The 19,146-nt window shown below is 35.5% G+C and overlaps 3 long non-coding RNA genes and 1 pseudogene across 3 annotated transcripts; all 4 read left to right on the top strand.

Moving 5' to 3' along the window:
• The first annotated feature begins 5,622 nt into the window (after nt 1-5,622).
• Nucleotides 5,623-18,400, top strand: LOC143582618 (anaphase-promoting complex subunit 4-like; annotated as a pseudogene).
• Nucleotides 6,577-6,965, top strand: LOC143582619 (uncharacterized). The gene is made up of 3 exons (XR_013144004.1): nt 6,577-6,642; nt 6,711-6,802; nt 6,878-6,965. It is a non-coding gene; the product is annotated as an uncharacterized LOC143582619 (long non-coding RNA).
• Nucleotides 7,343-7,731, top strand: LOC143582620 (uncharacterized). The gene is made up of 3 exons (XR_013144005.1): nt 7,343-7,408; nt 7,477-7,568; nt 7,644-7,731. It is a non-coding gene; the product is annotated as an uncharacterized LOC143582620 (long non-coding RNA).
• LOC143582621 (uncharacterized) lies at nt 8,109-8,497 on the top strand. Its single transcript, XR_013144006.1, has 3 exons — nt 8,109-8,174; nt 8,243-8,334; nt 8,410-8,497. It is a non-coding gene; the product is annotated as an uncharacterized LOC143582621 (long non-coding RNA).
• Nucleotides 18,401-19,146: the final 746 nt, after the last annotated feature.

Consider the following 19,146-nt stretch of genomic DNA (forward strand, 5'->3'; position numbering starts at 1 on the left):
AAATAAATGATTAATTATAATATACATACACAAGGTAAATAATAAAAGAATATGCAAAATCCATGTTAACATTATATATGTTGCATGGTGATAATGACTATATGAGAGAAACTAACAAAAAGCACAAATACCCTAACTGAATAACTAAGACTAGGATATTAAAAAAACAACAAAAGAGGAGTATGATGGGGCTTGAACCTACAACCTCTCACAAGTAAAACAAGGGACTTTCCACTGTACCAGTTCAATGTTAATAGTATGGGTTCCAAGTATTAATTTTTATGGGGTCCTTACAAAATTTAATATACCGTCTCTAAGTAATTTTTAAAAAACATCGGTGTCCCGGGACCCCGATCGGACCTATGTGGGTCCGCCCCTGATCAAGACCTAATTGCTACAGGCTTATCCTAACCAAATGAACAAGGTTGGTTGCTTCTATTATATTTGATTATACTAAATTACCAAATTATGATTGCATGATTACATAGCCATCTATTGTGATCATTTCATGAAATGCTTATTAAGTCCTCTGTAAGATATTACACCACAAAAAATAAAAGTAAACACGTTCTAAAACAAACTTCTATTCTAACGCATGAGCACATGAGCATAACAATAAATGCAAGCCCAGATTCATTTAACACTTCGAGTGTTTAATGAAATGTCAAAATAAAGTTATCTTTGTATTCAATATATGTTTAATGAAGTTTTTTTTGATGATTTATTTATTATTGGTAACTATTAACCTTTAAATAGGCAAGAAGCACTTAACTAATTGTTCTGATGTAAACGTAAACAATAATGATAAGTTTTTGAAAAAGTTAATCTGTTTTTTTATAAATTAGTGTTGGCTTTTTTTTATATGGTCCGGGTTGAGGTGTTTGTTTACTTTGTCTAATAGATGATTAATTGTGTTTTACAAAACAAGTAATTTAGCAACGAACGGTAACTGTAAGTTTGACAAAAAAAAAGTCAGCTATGACATATTTGCTTTACCCAACCACTTTTTGATAACAAGGTAGACTGCCTCGACTTTGCATTCATTATTTCGAATGAAGAGTGTTATGACGCACCTACTCCTATAAAAAAGAAAGACTTTACTAAACAAGAAAAGCCCCTTCTATCTTTTTAGTAAAGTGCTTGCGTGTTGCGCTCTGGTCGCTCATCACCTCTTATAAAACAACCAGATTGCTTAATTTGTAAACGGTGAGATCTCATTGATTTAGCCCGGTTTTGAGCCGGATAACCCCGTCATAATACCCCTTGAATTGTTAAAACTAATTATCGTTTGTTCATCGTCTCCACAATCCCCAACTCTAGGGGTGCAAATGAGCCGAGCTACTAGCGAGCTACTCGAGATCGGCTCGTTAAAAAGCTCGATCGAGCCGAGCTTAATCGAGCTCGAGCCCGAGCTCAAGCTTAAAAATAAGCTTGTTTAATAAACGAGCCCGAGCCCGAGCTTCACTTATCGAGCTCGAGTCGGCTCGCGAGCCTAATCGAGCATGTTATTTATATAATTTTTTTAAAATATAAATTTAATAATTATTAATTAATATATATATATATATATATATATATAATGTTATGAAAAAATAAATAAAAATAACTAAATAATATATATTATTTTATACATAAAACTATAATAGAAAAAAATATCTAAAAATAATTATAATTATATAAAAAATAATTGATAAATAGTAAACGAGCCGAGCTTGAGCTTCAAAATTCACTCACGAGCCGAGCTCGAGCTTTGAAAATAGAGCTCGAGCTCTGTGTAAGTTAAACGACCGGCTCGGCTCGTTTACACCCCTACCCAACTCAATCGCAAGCCCTAGCACCTCCTCTACCCTTGATTCTATCAAAATCTGTAAGACAAAATGAAATTGATATGTAGCATGTTCATTGTGGTAGTAGGATCAGAGATTGAGGCATATATAAATTAATGGTCATTTTCGTTCCTATGGTTTGCTACTTTCTCCACTTCAGTCCAAAGTTTGAAATTTTGTCAATTTGGTCCTCATAGTTTTAAATATTAGCCAATTACGTCCCATCCGTCTAACGGCATCCTGCTATGCCGTTAGTTTAAGAGTATTTTTGTCTTTCTTCTTTTTATTTTGAGTTTGGTCATTTTAGTCCCTGTGGTTTGATACTTTTGTCACTTCAGTCCAAAGTTTGAAAATTTGTCAATTTAATTTTTGGTTTATTTCAGCTTATTTATTATTATTTTTTAATTTTTTTCTGTCTATAAACTTGAAGAGCATAATCGAAGCCCAAAACTATCGAGCAACCTCCAATATAGGTATGCATTTACTCTGTTGACAACAGTAATCGTACCCCCTTGTATTTAGTTTCTAGACATTTCCTAAACTCTCCCATATGGTGGAATTCAATGGTAAAGTAGTCAAGACAATTCCCTGAAACCGAGTTGTACAGAAAAAAATTAAAAAATCGTTTATTTGATTATTGTATAGGGATGAGATCGAGACCGTACCGGTACCGACCGGTCCCGGTCCCGAAAATCGCGGATTCTTGGTACCAGTACCGAAATATTCGGTTCGGTACCGGTACCAGTACGGGACCGGTATTTAAGGTAAAATTTCGGAAAATTTCGGGAAATACCGGTCCCGTACCGTACCGGTACCGAAACTCAAAACGTTGGTACCGATTAGGTACCGACGGTACCAAATTGGTACCGATTTCGGTACCGGTACCAACCGGTACCTGTACCAACCGGTACCAGTCCCGAATTTGCCCATCCCTATTATTGTATAATAGTTGATTTCTACCCAGATTTTCGTTACGATGTGTTAATCTCTAAACCCTAACTAGTATGCATTCATCAAAGAAAAATAAAAAAGAAGAAAGACAAAAATAAAACTACAGGGACTAAAATGGCAAAAGTATCAAACTACAGGGACTAAAATGACCATTAACTCAAAATAAAAAGAAGAAAGAAAAAAATACCCTTAAACTAACGGCATAGCAGGATGCCGTTTGATGGATGGGACGTAACTGGATAAGATTTAAAACCAAAAGGACTAAATTAACAAAATTTAAAACTTTGGACTGAAGTGGCGAAAGTAGTAAACCACATGGACGAAAATGGTCGTTAACTCTTAAATAAGTAAATGATTCAATGTTAACAGTTAAGGTACCAATTTCAATCATGTCGTTCCTCTAGAACTTGAGATAAGAAACTTGAATTGGAGTGTATTTAGGCTGATTTCGGATTAGTAATATGCTGTTTAGATTACGGTGGTTGGGAAATATTTTAATTTATATGGCTTTTATTATTTCGTTTATATGTTATCATTGATGAATTTATTGCATTGACAGTGCTGAAATATCCATTGGAGGTGACAAGTGACCACCAGACAAGGTTAGTTAATTCTTATTGTATATGATTATGAAGAAATTGTAGCATATAGATTTGAGGTATGTTTTTTTGTGCCTAACAGATTAAGAACTTGTATGTGGGTGATAACGTTATTGGAGATGTTCCTTTCACTACTATAATACTTGCTAGCATGGTTGTAAAAATCACCTTGCGAGTACTCTTTGACTAAGGCTGAGTACTTTTACAACCTTTCTTGCTGGCCTCACAACGGGTGAGATAAAATAAAAAAAAAATTCTATTTTGAATTGAGTTTTCAATCATAATTAGTACATATTGATAGTTATTTGTCATTTGGCTGTATTTGTGCAAGTGTTCTTGCAATTGCAGTAGCAAACCCTACTGATCTTGTAAAAGTCCACCTACATGTACAATGCTGAAGCAAAACTGCTAGCTGACGCGCTGAGACGTTACACTGGAGCATTAAACGCGTATTCAACAATAATGAGGCAGGTTAATGTTTACGATCCATATCACATTTGGATCAATTTATAAGTTGTTAAAGAGACAAACGGATTTAATATATATAGATGAAATCATTAAAACGAAGTTATTATTAATGGTTTCTCCAAGAAATGTTATGCAGAAAATGCAAGAACTGAGACAGCAGAAAGATGTGAACAGAAATCTTAGGAAGCTAATTAGGTACCACTAAGGCATTAACTTTCACTTTACTCCCTCAAGTTTAATTCTGCTATGTATTCATACAATATATTTATGATCAAATATACAGTCATGGGTCTCTTTTGTCTTTTTTATTGATGGAATTTGTCCAGGCAAAGATTGGGTGATCGCTTGGAAGATATGAGTTTTAAAGAATTGCTTGCACTTGAAAAAGATTCACAAGAGGCTGTTTATGTTATTCGTGAATATATGAGTTCGTAGAATTGCTTGCACTTGAAAAAGATTCACAAGAGGATGTTTATGTTATTCGTGAACGCAAGGTTAGTTTTGTGATTTTTGTAAAAACAGCAAACCAATTCGCTTAGGTTAGCTCTAACAAAAAGTTTGAACTAAACTGATGACTGCTGTTTTAAAAACAGCAAACCAAATCGATTAGGTTTGACGATTTAAATATATTAAATTTGCAATTTTTCTTTAACAATATTACCTCCAAATTATTTTAAAAATGATAAAATTAATTTGCATGTTATAAAAATGAAAAAAAGTTAACCAATGAAGGTAAAAGGTTTGGTGCATACAATTATTTTGCATGTCATAATCAGATTGTTCTAAGCCTATAGTTGTTTTGTAGTTTATAAATAAATCATAACTGAATTAATATGAATTGTTTTGTAAGTTGGGTATGTAATCTGGAAATAGATCCAGAATCTAAGTTAAGAATAATTAAATTTATGTAATGATCAAATAGTTTATTTAATTTGTCAAGAATATGAACCTGATTTAATAAAAGCATACACATAAGTGATAAGTTGTTTAACACCTTGAATTTAAATCACATATAAGAATATTTTTGATGTTATCTTTCAGGGAATCAGTCAATTTGATTGTTTGAATTATTCATATAGATCGCTTCCTTTTTGGTAAACTAGGTTATAAGTATGTCTTTCAGTTGGTTTTCTGAGCTTGAATCTTTATATATAGGAATTGCAAGTAATGCTCATAATTAAATGTTAAACTGGTTCTACTTTTAACCTAACGGTTTGGTTCATAATATTGGAAGTTCAGTCCCGGTTACTGCACTGAATCGTGCATATGCTAATGCTAATGATAATACAAGCCCAAGTTCATATGGGGCAAAGATGGTTGAAAGGGTGGTAAATACGAGGAAATTGATCCCACTGAAACAAGATAACAAGCATTCACCTCATAGTAACTTGTCCGCCAAGTCATCTGCGGATAGCAGCGCTCTAAGAAATCATTGGATGTGTCTATTAGACATGTTATGTTTCTTTTTTCACAATTATAAATCATTCAAATCATGTGGACAGTTGAACAGTGCTAGGGTTACCGGTTTTTAGTACCAATCTGCAATTACTTTTGGTTTGAATCGATCGGTATGACTCTCATTCGTTTTATGCTTTCCTTCCTAGGGTTCTTAGTTTTTATTTGTTCATCTTCAATCAATCAATCAATCAAGTTAGGCTAGCAGCTCCCTGTTTTGGTCATGGCTATGACTCTATTCACGATTCAGCATTGTGCATATCATGTACACACAAAATAATAATAATAACTTCATTATTTCCAGTTGAGTTGGCTCTGTGGATATGGAAACAGATGATGGTTCAAGAATTGTTCCATTTCAACTTCAGTTTGACAAGCAAGTAGCTTCACAGGTCAGAATTTAATTTATTTTCAAATGAATCCATTCTAAAGAAACATCATACTAATATAATCTATTCTGTGAAGATTAAATTAGCTGAATGGAACCCAGAGAAAGATTTGCTGGCTATGGTTACAGAGGATTCGAAGATATTGTTGCATCGCTTTAATTGGCAGAGGCTATGGACTATTTCTCCAGGTCACTTTTATGTTCCTATATTTCACTTGTTTTACATATCTCATTGCTAAATGTTAACCATTTTACAGGAAAATGCATAACGTCTCTATGTTGGCGTCCAGATGGTAAAGCAATAGCTATTGGCCTTCAAGATGGAACTATTTCATTGCATGATGTCGAAGTGAGCGACCTATTTTGTGTATTTAAAATAAACGTTTATGATAAAAAAAAGTTGATTAAAACTTTATGTAAGCAGAATGGGAAGCTGTTAAGAAGCATGAAATCTCACAATGTTGATGTTGTTTGTCTCAACTGGGAGGATGATGGAGGCCAAGTAATTTCAGTATGATTATCACAAGTTGAATAGCATTCATTATTAACTTATTAACGTTCTACTTGTGTTGTTCAAGATGACAACTTTCTTTCAAAATATGGAGACCGAACCTCTCGTTTCTTTCCTCCCGCCCCAAGAGCTCCTCGGATGCCTGGGCTCGTGCCTGGAGAAACTGGTTTTATGGATGAAAGCGAAAATTTCTCACTAGAATTATCAAATTCTTCACATCAGCGGTTTAATATTTTGTGTAGTGCGGATAAAGATGGAATCATAAGCTTTAATATATTTGGCATATTTCCGATTGGGAAAATTGTAAGCTTTAATATTCCTGTATTTAGGCTTGTAAATGAATCAAACGTTCAGTGAACAGTTCGTGAACTGCTATGGTTACAGAGGATTCGAAGATATTGTTGCATCGCTTTAATTGGCAGAGGCTATGGACTATTTCTCCAGGTCACTTTTATGTTCCTATATTTCACTTGTTTTACATATCTCATTGCTAAATGTTAACCATTTTACAGGAAAATGCATAACGTCTCTATGTTGGCGTCCAGATGGTAAAGCAATAGCTATTGGCCTTCAAGATGGAACTATTTCATTGCATGATGTCGAAGTGAGCGACCTATTTTGTGTATTTAAAATAAACGTTTATGATAAAAAAAAGTTGATTAAAACTTTATGTAAGCAGAATGGGAAGCTGTTAAGAAGCATGAAATCTCACAATGTTGATGTTGTTTGTCTCAACTGGGAGGATGATGGAGGCCAAGTAATTTCAGTATGATTATCACAAGTTGAATAGCATTCATTATTAACTTATTAACGTTCTACTTGTGTTGTTCAAGATGACAACTTTCTTTCAAAATATGGAGACCGAACCTCTCGTTTCTTTCCTCCCGCCCCAAGAGCTCCTCGGATGCCTGGGCTCGTGCCTGGAGAAACTGGTTTTATGGATGAAAGCGAAAATTTCTCACTAGAATTATCAAATTCTTCACATCAGCGGTTTAATATTTTGTGTAGTGCGGATAAAGATGGAATCATAAGCTTTAATATATTTGGCATATTTCCGATTGGGAAAATTGTAAGCTTTAATATTCCTGTATTTAGGCTTGTAAATGAATCAAACGTTCAGTGAACAGTTCGTGAACTGCTATGGTTACAGAGGATTCGAAGATATTGTTGCATCGCTTTAATTGGCAGAGGCTATGGACTATTTCTCCAGGTCACTTTTATGTTCCTATATTTCACTTGTTTTACATATCTCATTGCTAAATGTTAACCATTTTACAGGAAAATGCATAACGTCTCTATGTTGGCGTCCAGATGGTAAAGCAATAGCTATTGGCCTTCAAGATGGAACTATTTCATTGCATGATGTCGAAGTGAGCGACCTATTTTGTGTATTTAAAATAAACGTTTATGATAAAAAAAAGTTGATTAAAACTTTATGTAAGCAGAATGGGAAGCTGTTAAGAAGCATGAAATCTCACAATGTTGATGTTGTTTGTCTCAACTGGGAGGATGATGGAGGCCAAGTAATTTCAGTATGATTATCACAAGTTGAATAGCATTCATTATTAACTTATTAACGTTCTACTTGTGTTGTTCAAGATGACAACTTTCTTTCAAAATATGGAGACCGAACCTCTCGTTTCTTTCCTCCCGCCCCAAGAGCTCCTCGGATGCCTGGGCTCGTGCCTGGAGAAACTGGTTTTATGGATGAAAGCGAAAATTTCTCACTAGAATTATCAAATTCTTCACATCAGCGGTTTAATATTTTGTGTAGTGCGGATAAAGATGGAATCATAAGCTTTAATATATTTGGCATATTTCCGATTGGGAAAATTGTAAGCTTTAATATTCCTGTATTTAGGCTTGTAAATGAATCAAACGTTCAGTGAACAGTTCGTGAACTGCTATGGTTACAGAGGATTCGAAGATATTGTTGCATCGCTTTAATTGGCAGAGGCTATGGACTATTTCTCCAGGTCACTTTTATGTTCCTATATTTCACTTGTTTTACATATCTCATTGCTAAATGTTAACCATTTTACAGGAAAATGCATAACGTCTCTATGTTGGCGTCCAGATGGTAAAGCAATAGCTATTGGCCTTCAAGATGGAACTATTTCATTGCATGATGTCGAAGTGAGCGACCTATTTTGTGTATTTAAAATAAACGTTTATGATAAAAAAAAGTTGATTAAAACTTTATGCAAGCAGAATGGGAAGCTGTTAAGAAGCATGAAATCTCACAATGTTGATGTTGTTTGTCTCAACTGGGAGGATGATGGAGGCCAAGTAATTTCAGTATGATTATCACAAGTTGAATAGCATTCATTATTAACTTATTAACGTTCTACTTGTGTTGTTCAAGATGACAACTTTCTTTCAAAATATGGAGACCGAACCTCTCGTTTCTTTCCTCCCGCCCCAAGAGCTCCTCGGATGCCTGGGCTCGTGCCTGGAGAAACTGGTTTTATGGATGAAAGCGAAAATTTCTCACTAGAATTATCAAATTCTTCACATCAGCAGTTTAATATTTTGTGTAGTGCGGATAAAGATGGAATCATAAGCTTTAATATATTTGGCATATTTCCGATTGGGAAAATTGTAAGCTTTAATATTCCTGTATTTAGGCTTGTAAATGAATCAAACGTTCAGTGAACAGTTCGTGAACTGCTTGGCAAAAAGTTTGTATATTCGATAAATGAACGAACATGACCAAAAGTTTTGTTTATTTAGATAAATGAACGAACATGAACACATGTCTCATTTGTGAGGATTCGTTTACGGTCGTTTAAATTCATTTATGTTTGTTTGTTTATGTGCATTTACGTTTGTTCGTATATATTGGTTATTTTATGTTTGTTTAAGCTCATTTGTTTATATTTGCTAACATATTCATTTATTTTTTTTTGGCCCGTTACAAGATAGTCTACTTTCAAAAATTCTTTAGACGCGACACATTGTTCTTCACATTACTTTTATCTGGTCTTAGCTTAGTTATGTTTGTTCATCTAAGGTCAGTTATGTTCGTGAACCGTTTGATCATAATGTTCACGAATGGACACGAACATGTTCATTTTCTTAGCAAACGAACAAGAAAACCAGGTTCAGTTGATTTTTCGTGTTCGATTGTTTGTTTGGTTAAGGTTAAACGAACATGAACACGCTCAGTTCTTTTACAAGCCTATCAATCTTCTTCATTTTGTGAGCCTGTTCTTTTTTGTCCTCGTTTCAAGCAAATGTGCCTCACAAATTGGAAAAAGGAAATGATGAAAAGAATGCAGACTTGATATTTAAAGATTATTATGGGTTTGTATCTTGAGTTATGTTTTGTTTATTGGTTGGATTGCAGGATATACATGACTTCTCAGTTTGTTGTCCACTTGCAAACAATCATGTTAACTGCAATTTGCTGAATGCTTCAATCTGTATGGTAAATTCTTTATCACTTAATACAACTTTTGTTTAAGTTTCATTTATAATTAGTAGAAGCAGCAAGTCTAAATGATTATCTTCAATATCAATGATTAGTGGTTTTACTTTCTTAATTGGTTGTGCATTCAGGTGAAGTTATCCAAAGATCTTTGTCATTTGACAGTATTATGTTCTGGTGAGCTTCAAGTTCCAGAAAATGAGTTGCATGGGTTCCATTTCTTAACACTTGACACTTCAATATTCTATAAAAGGTATTTTTTTTTATTTATGCTAAGACTTGACTGCTCCTGAATTTTCTATTTTGTGACTCCATATGAACATAGTATTGTTTTCTTTACTGGAGTTTTTTAGTGTAAACTTACCTAGATGCTTATTCTCATCGAGTCGTCGTTAGATGTTATAAATCTTGGAGCACACTGAAGACAATTGGATCAAAACCACAAATCAAGAACAAGAGAAAACAAAACAGACAGCCCGATTCTTATTGCTTGAAAGAAAGCAAACAAAAGTATTTTTGTGTTTGTGTTGATTACAATGCTGCAGGACTGCCCCTTTTATATTAGGTAGGCTAGGTAACTAAGAAAGGAAATTTGCTAAAAATAAGACACAAAATTATTCAGCCATAAAGACTAAATAATAACAGAACCTAATCTTGCTCCTAGGATCACTCCTCCTAGAATTACTCTTTATTGACCCATGATTTATTCAATTTATTCTTTTTATTCAAGATTAACTAACAATCTCCCCTTTAATCTTGAATAATCTTCATTCCCAACAGCTCTTTCATTTCAGCAAATTGTTGCCTTGGCAAAGCTTTTGTAAGAATGTCTGCCTTCTGCAACTTCCCACTGATGTGTTCAACCTTTATCTCCTCTTTCTCAATGCACTCCCGTATGAAATGGTAGCGCGTGTTAATGTGTTTGCTCCTTCCGTAAAACACCGGATTCTTCATAAGTGCTATGGCGGATTGGTTATCAACTTTCATGGTCACCATTTCTTCCTTCCAGCCTGTTATCTCAGCAAGTAAGCCTCTCAACCAAAGTGCTTGGCAAGTTGCGGTAGCGGCTGCCATAAATTCAGCTTCACACGAGGATAAAGCTACAGTGTTCTGTTTCTGAGAGTTCCATGCTACCGGTGCATTATTGAAAAAGAAAACAAGGCCTGTTGTGCTCTTACCATCATCTAGATCGGTCATGTGACTGCTGTCACTAAAGCCGAGAATTTCCTTGCTGCCATTCTTAGGATAGTGTATCCCAAGTTCAGTCGACCCTTTAACATATCTTAAAATGTGTTTGACAGCTTGCATATGTGTTTGTTGTGGCGATTGCATGAAACGACTTACGAACCCAACTGAGTAGCTCAAGTCTGGTCTGGTGTGGGTTAAGTACCGAAGACTCCCCACCAGTTTCCTATACTCGGTTGCATCAACTTCAGCTCCAACATCTTTCTTTGACAGCTTCAAACCAGGCTCCATAGGAAACTTTGTTGCATTGCAATCTGCAAGTCCTGCTAGATTCAGTAGTTTGCGAGCGTACCCAACTTGTTTTATAGATATGCCACAACTTCCTTGGCTTACCTCGATGCCAAGGTAATATTGGAGTAATCCTAGATCACTCATTTCAAAACGGCCTTCCATTTCCTTCTTGAAAGTTGCTATATCTGATTGTCTCCCCCCGGTGACAATCATGTCGTCTACGTACACTCCCACAATTAACAATTGTTTGTTTGTCACCCTTTTGTACACAGCATGCTCATGTTTACACCTTATGAAACCCAACAACTTTAAGGTGTTATCTAGGCGTGTGTTCCATGCTCGAGGAGCTTGTCTCAAACCGTAGAGTGCCTTCCTTAGTTTGTAGACTTGGTTTTCTTTTCCTTTCTTCACAAAGCCTTCCGGTTGGGTTACATACACCTCCTCCTTTAATTCTCCATGGAGGAATGCAGATTTTACATCCAAATGATGTACTTCCCACCCAAAGTAGGCTGCCAATGCGAGGATCAATCTCACGGTCTCCATTCTTGCAACCGGTGCAAACACCTCCTCGAAATCGACCCCATACTGTTGTACATACCCCTTTGCGACCAGGCGTGCTTTGTGTTTTGTAACTGCTCCATTTGCATCTTGTTTTACTTTGAATACCCATTTCAAACCGATGGGTTTATGACCTTGTGGTAGATCAGTCAACTTCCACGTGTCATTCTTCTCAATCGACTTCAATTCTTGCTGCATTGCTACTTCCCATTCCTTTTTATTTGCAGCTTCATTGTAGTTTCTGGGTTCATTTTCCATTAGGAGTAAATTTATGTTGCTGTTTTCATAAGTTTCACCAATAGATCTATAACCCCGAATTGGAGTGTCATCAAACACCTCATCTTCAGCCATAGATGGGTCTCCCACGCCTTCACTATCAGTTGGTTCCCTTGGTAGGATAGGTCCTCTACCTGTTACTGCCATCATGGGGCTGCTGGAATCTGACCCAGTTGAAGAATCAACAAAAGAATTGTTTTCTTCATGACTCTGATCATCCAATGGCTGGTTTAGGTCAGCCGTAGATGCATCAAAGTATGAGAAGTCTTCTTTTTCAGAATCAGTGTGCACAATAAATTCTGTAACTTCTGGTGCACTGTTGCTTGATGATTCTGACCAATCCCACTTTGTATCTTCTTCAAACACCACATCTCTACTCAACAAGATCTTATTTGTTGTTGGATCTAGAAGTCGATATGCCTTAGTGTTTGGTTGAACACCAAGATGCACTAGTCTTCGGCTTCTATCATCCAGCTTTTTCAGATGTGTAGTCATTATTTTTGCATAACATACACACCCAAAAATTCTGAGTTGATCTAGGTTTGGTTTTCGGCCCTTTAAAGTTTCATACGGTGTCTTGTCCTTTAAAGCTCTTGTAGGAACTCGATTTAGGATATAGAGAGAGTGCCTTATTCCTTCTCCCCATAAATCTTGTGGAAGTTCCATAGCCTTCAAGATAGTCCGTGTCATCTCCAAAATGGATCTATTTCTACGCTCCACCACACCATTTTGTTGTGGTGAGTATGGTGCGGAGAATTGATGTGTGATCCCCTCTTGATTACAAAAGTCTTCAAAGGCACGAGAAACGAACTCACCACCATTATCCGTTCTCAAATTCTTAACTTTTGTTTCAAGCTCCAATTCCATTTGATTCTTGAATCTCTTAAAACATTCAAAGACTTCATCTTTTGTCTTGATCAAATAAGCCCACATGAACCGGCTATAATCATCAACGATTAGAAACATATACCGGTTTCCACCTTTTGTGGAGGGAGAGATTGGACCACACACATCTGCATAAATTAGCTCAAGAGGCTTCTTGGCTTGATTACTTGTTTGATTAGGAAAAGGGGTTCGAGTTTGTTTCCCAATAAGACAAGAATCACATACCTGTTTTGGGTGCTCAATCTTTGGAACTCCTATTGCCATATTCTTGTTTTCTAACAGCTTTATGGCGTCAAAATTGAGATGCCCGAGTCGGGCATGCCATACCCAAACCTCGTCCTTCAAATTTGACAGCAAACAAACCGGATCTGCCACCTTCAAATCAATCTTGTACAGCCGGTTTGAAGACCTTAGCACCTTCATGATGAGTCTCCCCTCTGCATCTCGCATCCATAAGTACTCATCTTTCATGAGAACCGAATATCCAATTTCTGTAAATTGGCCCAAACTAAGAATATTACTTCTTAGATAAGGTATGTAATAGACATCTTCAAGAATCTTTTGTTCACCATTCTTGCATGCTAAGATAATCATTCCTTTTCCTTCTATGTTCACGTATGAACCATCTCCAAATCGAACATTTCCAACCGTGTTGAAATTGAGTTTGGAAAAGATTGCACGATTACCCGTCATGTGGTTGCTTGCACCATTGTCAAGGAACCATGTGTGATCTTCCTTTGATTCTTGATCATACCGCTGTGGAATCACTTTATCTTCATTTAGAAAAACAAATTCCTTCTTGCTTTCTGAATGAACTGTCATCAACAGTGCTGGTCCATCTTCTTGGACAAGATTTGCTGCCTCATCTCTTCGTTTTGTGGGACAATCAGACGAGAAATGGCCCTTCCCATCACATCGGAAGCATTTCAAGTTTGATCTATCCCTCCCCTTTGAATGCTGTCGTTCTTCAGCTTTCGCACCATTCGAAGATGATCGACCTCTGCCTCTCCCTTGGCCTCTATTACTCCTTCCAGCAGACCCACGTCCCCGACCAGAACCCTTTTGATCGCGGTTTCTGTTCTGCCAATCTTCATAGGATAATAGGAGTTGGTCGCCACCTTTAGTACTTGATTTTATTCTTTCTTCATAGGCTCTCAATCTCCCGATTGCTTCCTGGAATAACATAGTATCCAGATCAGCAAATTGTTCGATTGAGGCTACGATTGGTAGAAACCGATCAGGAACAGCCCCAAGAAACTTGCGAACTAGTTTCTTTTCTTCCATCTCCCCTCCAAGGCTGTTTGTTTTAGATACGATTTCTCCTAATTTTCCAGCAAAGTCTTCTATTGATTCACTTTCCTTCATCTTCAATGCCTCGAACTCTGTTTCTAACAGCCCCAAACGGGCTTGTTGAACTCGTTCAGCTCCGATGAATCTTGCCTTCAAAGCATCCCAAACTTGTTTTGCCTGCTCAAGATGAGCAAGCTGCAAAACTAGTTCTTCTGGGATTGCTTGATACAAGTATGCAATCGCAAGGCTGTTTTTCTTCGGATCAACCTCGACTCCAGCCCTTGGTTCGATTGCTTCCCAAACACCATGTACATTGAAAATAGCCTTGATTTTGACAGCCCAGATAGTGTAGTTTGAGGGAGTCAAAATCGGGCATTGCAATGACAAGGTATGCTCTCTTGGTCCTCCATGGATTGCTTCTCTTGGTCCTCCTTGGTTTGCTGGATTTGCCATGCCTTTTCTGTTGCTTTCTGAGATACTCTCTTCTTCTGTCCGTCGAAAAAGACTGAGCCTTCAAGCAACTGAACACTCTTAACCTGGTGCTCTGATACCAATTGAAGACAATTGGATCAAAACCACAAATCAAGAACAAGAGAAAACAAAACAGACAGCCCGATTCTTATTGCTTGAAAGAAAGCAAACAAAAGTATTTTTGTGTTTGTGTTGATTACAATGCTGCAGGACTGCCCCTTTTATATTAGGTAGGCTAGGTAACTAAGAAAGGAAATTTGCTAAAAATAAGACACAAAATTATTCAGCCATAAAGACTAAATAATAACAGAACCTAATCTTGCTCCTAGGATCACTCCTCCTAGAATTACTCTTTATTGACCCATGATTTATTCAATTTATTCTTTTTATTCAAGATTAACTAACACACACGATTTTCTTTTTTTGTCATTGCTAAAAGGGTAGTTAAGAACTTAAGATCTCTGACTAGTAGTCAATCAGTTCCATGAAACCCGTCTCGTCCAATATTTGGCTAGAGGTTGGTTACCAATAGTCTTATTTTTTTTACCCTCTATAGAATGCTTTAGTTGTCATAAACCTGACAACTGTTATTGAGAAAGTAGCTTATACAACAACTAAGCTTCCTCACAATTTATAAACCAAAAAAACACTTATATTCATGGCTGTAAATGAGTGGAGCTTTTAGTAAGCAACCTGAGATCATTCTAGTCGAAATTTAACAAGTCAAAGTTAAACTTATTTGAGCTTTATATCATAATTACGTACATAAATATATGTAACGAATCTTAACACATTTCACTTTCCTTGGTTCATTTTGTATCGATTCTTAATCTTTGCATTAGTCTTCTATCGTGTATTTGTTCTCGGCTTCTGTGAATTGAATGTTTAAAGGGTTGCTACCTGATAATTGATGTGTACATAGTTTTATATACTAGTATAGATCATTAAATTTTGTTAGTCATCTAAACGAGTGTATATTCATAATTTCACAAAGATTGGAAAAACATCAAAATTTCTCTTCTATATTCGTAAAAATAAAACTCAAGAACACAATTTTAGTGAATAGTAAAATCACCAATTATCAGATGACTTTGAAAATCTTTATGTATGTAATTCCTAAATGTTGCAGGAGAAACGAGCTTCATCAAGTTGCTCAACAGGCTTCAATCAATGAAGATTTAACAGAAGTCATCCGAGCTTCATTATCTGTCATGTCTAAACAATGGTCCGATGAAATGCACACATTTCATGACAAATTTGATTCTTTATCTAGTCTCATTCATGATCATGGTACGTAATAAAATCTTTAAAAACCAATCACAAGCGCAGGCTTGTAAAAAAACCTAACAAACATGAATGCCTAAACAAATGAATTTTCTTGTTCATGTTCGTTGATTAAGAAAATGAACGTGTTCGTGTTTGTTAGTATTCTTAACGAACGGTTCACGAACGAGAAGATACACAAATGAACATAATTAAACACAAACACACATATATGAACGAATGCAAACGAATACATACAAAAAACTTAATGTATACCCAAGTTAAAGTCTAAAATACCATAATCGTTAAATCCAACATTTAAAAGGTAAACAAGATACATAATAAAGTTCTTTAAATATAAAATTCAAATCGATATTATATCAACATTAATAATAAATGTGCATGAATATTTAAATGAACGTAATGGAGGACATAAATGAACAGATATAAACGACCTTTCAGGAATGTAAGTGAACAAACAAGGCATATGTACATGTTCATTCGTTTAACTAAATGAAAAATATGGTGTTCATGTTCATTCGGTTATAAAATGAACGAACATAAACGAACTTCCTGCTGAACTTTTCACTAACGTTCGGTTCGTTTAGAGACCTACACAAATGTATCAATGTTACATTATGATGATTTCTGACTTTTCTTTTCCAACTTATCAACCGTAGGATTGGATTCAACCCCACAAGACGAGTTTCTTAGCCTTATTGGTGGGGCCCGCACAAGTCCAGCTGTTCACCAATTTTTAGTTAACTCTCTTGCTGAAGCGGTATAAAATTTATATAATGTTTGAGATATTATTTATACAAAACTTTTGCTGATGAAAAGTTATTGGTGACCCAGGGTCTTAAACGGATATCAAAGTCAGTTTGTGGGGCCGGGAAGGATCTTCAGGTTATTGTTCTTGAACATCTACTGGTAACCTAATTTGACACGTTAGTTGACCTGTTTATACTTTATAGTCAACTCTGGTTTTGAAGAATAATGTATTGGTGTTCAGCCTGCTGCAGAGATGATTGTATTTAGATTAGGGGAACTGAGAGGACTTTCTAAGTGGCGGTCAAGGTATCAAAGTGTCGGTTTAAACCAGAATTTAATCAATAATGCAACCGAGAAGGCGGGAATGCTGCTCGTTCAAGTCCAACGCTTTATGACGGTTTTATCCTCTTCTGTTCAACAGGTGATTGTTCTAATTCAAAAGATCATCATTTCTTTGAGTAATGATAATAAAGTAAAAACAGTTTAATATTTGTTTATTTTGCAGTTTTCAAATTTCTTCAATTGGATTCACAAATGTGTGAAAATGTTAATGTCGGAACCAAGTGACCAGCACCAGCTTCTGGCGTTCAATAGGTTTGTTGTTTTGCTAGAAGTTGCAATTTACCTAAAAAGGCTGATTTGAGTTGGATTTGATCTCTAACGGGTCAAAATTAGAAACTTAGCGAAAAGTCAAATGGGCCAAAAAGGCTGGCAGTTGCTGAAAGTTATTCAGTTTTCAAAAATTGATTTCTTCAAGCAAGTTAAACATAGTACAATTTATAAAATCATATTTAGTATATTTATCAGTATACTTCCATATCATATTACAAGGTAAGTTGTTACTTTATTGACGCTTATGCCCCTAAAAGCAAGTTAAACATAGTACACTGAGCACCAGAGAAAACAGAATTTTGTGGATTATATATCATTCATATTACCCGATGAGTCTTCATCAGATCTTGCAAATTGCATAGTTGTTACAAGGTGTTTAATGAAAAATGATCTAGAAGCTGTGTTGTTATGTGTTCCTGACGGCTATCGTTATGGATCTTTCTCTATATAAGATACTTTGCTTGCACTCCAACTTGCATCTTTACATTATACTAAAATACAAGTTTTTGACTTTTAGTCAAATGTCTAAAATAACCTTGTGGGTAATAGAAAAAGGAGCAATCTTGTTGACAAAATTCATGATTGCTCATCAGTACTTGAAACTTAGTGAAGAAGGGCAATATTGTGATTTTGTGGGATATGAATACTTTATTAACATTTTGCTAATAACAGGAATGTCAACTTGTTCTACTATTAAACGGGCCGTCCTCTGAAAACTTGGAAAAAGCTTGTATGACAATTGTGCAAGCCTTTGGAAATTGCATCAACTTAAGGTTTGTTTTGTGGGTCCCACATAATAAATACCAACTTAATAATCATATTTTTTTCCTTTCCAAATCTTGATATTATGTTTATATCAGGAGTCTGTTGTGTACTTGCAAATGGATAGTTTGAAAGTAAGAGGAATTCCTCACTCTGTGACTGCACCTCTAGCAGTTAGTGGTAAGTAGTTCTTTCAACAAATGTCTTATCTTTTGTTATGTAGTTTTGCTATATAATAATGTTTTTGACTTCTGTTAATAAACAAATGTTCAGCATCTAGAGGTGTTGCTTGTGTTTTTGCAACGAGAAAGCGTGCTCTAGTTTACATCTTGGATGAAGACGAAGATGAAATCTCAGACGCGGATTAACTTCGCTATGTTGTCTATTTTTATTTCTAGTTTGTATTTTGTTTCTTTTTTGTTCGACTAGCAAATAATTTACTTGTCTTTAATGTGTATATATTGAGGGTAGGGTACAATTGCGTGTCACCAGTATTTTTTGGAGTAAACATATATTGTAGGGATAAGCAAACGGGTATTGATACCGATTTGGTATCGTTGGTACCAATTCGGTACTTTTTGGCGTTTCGGGATCAATATGGTACTGGCTCGGTTTGGTAATTTCTTGAATTTTTGACTTAAGTACCAATACCAATATTTTAGGAAAATCACGATTTTCATGATTGGTTCAGTACTAGACTCATCCCTAGTTTAGGATCTTTTGAACCATATTTCAACTGATTTTTGAGGTTAAAAACTTATTTTTATGTTTGTAGTAATGTTTGTAATTTATTTATATCAACAATTTATGAATTTCGTCAATTTTATTATACCCAAGATTTGGAAATGAAGTCATCTATTTGGAGGAAGGTGAATTGAGAAAATTGGTGTTAAATTTGGATAACCATACTATATATACTAGGGTATAGGCCTGTGTTACACACGGGTGGAAAAACATGTCAACAAACATAAGAAATTTAAACAAATTCAAGCAACAAAAACTTCTTCAACTTTCGGATCAAAATGTTAACCATTTACAATTTCTAGATATTAAAAGTTTAAAGTTACAATAAGTTAATGTACACCAAACCATCAAAAAACATCAACAAAAGACCTAAACATGTACTTTCATATTAAACCACCATCAACTTTTTT

This window comes from Bidens hawaiensis, unplaced genomic scaffold (genome assembly GCF_021521415.1).
Source record: "Bidens hawaiensis isolate Kalapana, Puna unplaced genomic scaffold, B.hawaiensis_p1.1 tig00031806_1, whole genome shotgun sequence".
Lineage (NCBI taxonomy): Eukaryota > Viridiplantae > Streptophyta > Magnoliopsida > Asterales > Asteraceae > Bidens > Bidens hawaiensis.